Raw genomic sequence first — 4,411 nt, 5'->3', positions numbered from 1 at the left:
TATTTGAACTTGGACTCAATGGTCCAAAGGAAAAAAAAAGGTGAGAATTGAATCTGATTTTTTAATAGGCCCAAATGGCCCAATAGAGATTTGATTTGGACTGGATCCAAAAATAATGACCCAATATAGATTTGTTATTAATATTACTTAATTGCCCTTAATGAAACATGCAATGTTAGTGAAAGAAACATGCCCCTAAGGTAATTATGACAATAGGATCCTGCTTTAATAGTATAGATATCGATCTTCTAATCAATATTTTTATAAAATGTATTTCGAAGGATATTCTGATGCTTGTCCAGGGCCGGATTAGATAGAGAGACAAACGGTGTGACCGTCCCGAGTCCAATCTGTTGTCTTTCTATTTTTTAATAGATAAGAGTTCGATTTTTATTAAAAATAAAAAAGAGGTCCAAATATTTTTTTATACGAAAGTATTTTTTATTTTCACAGTTTTATTTTAAAAAATACTTATGGTATTTTGAAAAAAACAAATATTTATCAGATTTTTTAAGAAAATATTAATTTGGAAATTAATTTTTTTTGTTCCAGAGTTCACGAAACCATTGAAGTGGCTCTACACTTGTCCCGTCTACGACGTGGCTATTGATCACGCGATTTCTATACTTAGGGGGGTGTATTGAACCAAATGTTTTAAGAGATTATGAGATTTGATTAAAATTCCCTGTTATTCAAGTAGTGATTTAAATTTTTTTTCCAAATCTCCTGTTATTCAATGTGGAGTTTGTACAAAGTTATTAAATATCACTTGAAAATCCCTGTTATTCAATTGACAGTTTATAAAAACTATATCAAATCTAGTGTTATTCAAAGGTAAACATTATTTTGAAATAAATTTTGTAAAGAGGATTTGAGAATACATTATCTCATTTTTTTAGTTAAAAACAACCCCCATAGAATAACATCTCTATAATACCAACAGCTCCACAAGACCTTAATATTGAGGAACCTCATAAGACCTTAATATTGAGGAACCTCAAGTCTTAAGCTTGGGGGATATTTGCATGATAGATGGGTCATGGAAATCTACTGCACAGTTTAGTGGATATGGATGGGTCTGGCTAGATAGCTTGGGGAAGGTTCAACTTATGGGTAAACAAAATCATATTCGAAGAGAGTCTGCCTTACATTCAGAGATGGAAGCACTGAGATGTGCGATGGAGAATATGCTCCAGAGTAAGCTTTGGAACGGACTGCAAGGATTTGATTGCAATGATCAACGAGTCTCATGCTTGGCCAAGCTTTGCGACAGAATTGGAGAGGATAGAGACTTTGAAGATATGCTTCCTGGATTTCAAGATTACTCATATTCCACGAGCGCAGAATCAAATTTCAGATTTCTTACCTAGGACTGCGAGGTCTTTCCATAGAGTGGTACTTTATTTCATTGGTTGTTCTATTCCGGTATGGTTACCTAGAGCACCTCAAGTTTGGGTAATAGAATAGTCTTTCAATGTAAAAAAAGAAAAAAGAATAGCATCTCTATAGATGTTATTTGAGAGAATTGAAAGAAAAAAAATTTGCCTTGCCGTAAAAAAAAAACCTCCAACTCTTGCTGTAACAGGTTTCTCTAACCTAAAATTCTGTGAAACCTGCACGGTGATTTCATCACTTCGTAGAGAACGGGATGAAGAGAGTGAGGGCGAGTTCATGGATCTCGGTATTATCACTTCTCAGGAAGCTTTCACCACCGTTTTTGCTGTAGAATTGTTGATCGGTTCAAGCTGCCACGCAATGAATCACTTTGAGCTGCTTTCTTCTCAACTCATAAGCTCATAGACAAAAACCAGGTCTTCTGAGTTTGTTCTTTATCTTTCCCTTGCATCTCTCTCTTTTTTGCCTCCCAATGTAAATATTGACAGGGTTTAGATAATTACTGATAAATTGATGAACTTTATTCTTCCTATTGGTGGGATAAGTTAGTTACTCTAACTCTTTTAATGCTTTTTGGACATACTACAGAACTTGAAGCAAGTTTTTTACACTATATTTCAAGTGACGGAGAAAACCATAGCGGCCAGACGGAGTCAAATGAAGACTAATATTTCTAGAGGGAAACCGGACAGACATTGAAGAGCTGGCGGATAATGTGACAGAAGGTCTTGATGTTTATTTTGTGGATGACTATAAAATGATTTTCGAGCTTGCCTTTGGCTATGACAAGCAACAAGACTGAGAGAACTCAAAAGCTACTGAAGGAAACAGTTCCACTGATTGATCATGGGGATGAGTTGTCTCTGGTATCTCTCCAAGGGAAGGCTCGATCCAGGAGGAGCACTGGCAAGAAGCAAGTGATTCACAAATGGTATAACCTCTGGAGTTGTTGATGAGGAAAACTTAATAACACAACCTCTGGTACCACTTCACATCCTAAAATCTAGCTATTGGAGAATGCTTCAACTCATATGGTATTTGAGGATCAACAACATGCCATATCAGAAGTCTTTGGGTCCAATCTTTGATGCTTTACACTCAGGAGTCACTGAGAATGGTGAGAGATATACTTGTATTAAGTCAACACATTCTGCCTACAGTGTGTTGAATGATTTAACACAGAATTGGCCATAAGAAGAAGCAGAGGAAGTGCTTCACACCAACCAATCACCCCACAACCTGAGCATCATCTCCTTGATCAGAGGAGTCTCATGTACTCAAGTTAGTTTGGTGAAAACGAACAGAACTTTTCAGACATTAAGAATGAGGAAACATGCGCACATGTCACGGTTAATGTGGAACTCGATGATTAGTTGGGCTCGTGGAGTGAATACTAATAATTGGAGAGCTAATATAGCATAAACTATGTAGGCAGATACTTAAATACGTGATCTTGGTGCAGTATCATTTTATTTTACTTTTTTTTCTAAATTGTGTTTTTAATGAATTCTGGTATGTCTATGCATCTATCTATACGAGTATCTACTATCCATTAGCTTGAGAAATTTGACAAAGGTTAATGGCCAAGTTTGATTTCATTATGCATATTCAAAGTGTTATTAGGTAGATAAACCCGTAAGAAGAAAAATATATTGACCAAAACTAGTATTTACTATTTCAAATCACCTAAACAACTTTATTATCTAGATAAGATATCTTATCAAATCACCTAAGATTTTTATTGTATTTTTAAAATTTCACCAAAATCACCCAAATAACTTCAAAATTCACCTAAATCCCATAAAAATTAAAACATCCTAAAAGCTTCTAAATCATTGATTCAATGAATTTGTATAGAGTTTGTGAATTTTAAAAGTTGAAAGATTATCTGGATTGTGACAATTTATATACATTGATTTATGAAATTTGATCATCATTTTTTAGATTGATCTTGATTTTCATAAACTTGTATTACCTATTTTCTATTATTCTTTTTGTAAAGTAAATATATAATTTATTTTTTCTAAATCATTTATTATTTCAAATTAAAAAATAATAATAGTTATACATACAAATTAGGCAATTCTCTTAGATAGTTTCTTTTAAATTTTTGTCACAAAAAAAAACACTCAAAGAAGAAATGACCAAAAGAGATTTCATTAAAAAGGTAAAAGACTATTTCATCCCTTGTTTTATAGATATATAAATAAATAAAATAAATAAATAAATACTATTTTATCCCTTGCTTAATTTCAAATTATATGTTTTTAAATTTGAACCTTTTATAATTTTTTGTTTTTTGTCATATTTTTGTCAAATTTTCTGTTTTTTTTATTCGAAAATGCTTTTTGAAACAATTTTAATTTTTTTAACATATATATATAAATATATATTCAAAAATGATAAAACAATATAAAAAGAATTATATATCCAAAAATGTAAAAATATATAAAATGTAATGAATTACAGTTTTGGACATATAATTTGGATTTGAAAGTGCAATAGATATTTGGTAAGTATAAATATTTTGGTTTCTAGTTTTTTTTATCACATGGGTTTTGAAAATAACATGGATACATATAATATTTTGAAAGTTGAATCTCCTGAGTAAAAATGAATAGAATTTATCTCCTAATAACACTAGATTTAGTTAGAATTAGATAATCAATAATAACTATTTTTTTTTTAATACAAGAAATTTGAATGGATTTTGAAAATTCTTACACCATTAACAATAAATTTTATCAATACTTTTGAAATCTAAGAATCAATAACAATGAAATCTCTGTTATAAATTAAGCATTGAAATGATCATCCACTTCTTTACCAAACTCAAGCACTATGATCATCCACTCCTTTACCAACTCAAGCACTATGATCATCTACTCATCAAGCACTATGATCACCCACTCATTTACCAAATTAAGCACCATCTTTGTTATTTTATGTATTGTTGTTCACTATAAATACCATCACTCATCTCACTCTTTTGTACACCAAAAACAAGAACAAGAGT

This window comes from Brassica oleracea, chromosome C2 (genome assembly GCF_000695525.1).
Source record: "Brassica oleracea var. oleracea cultivar TO1000 chromosome C2, BOL, whole genome shotgun sequence".
Classification (NCBI taxonomy): domain Eukaryota; kingdom Viridiplantae; phylum Streptophyta; class Magnoliopsida; order Brassicales; family Brassicaceae; genus Brassica; species Brassica oleracea.
This window is presented reverse-complemented; position numbering follows the sequence as displayed.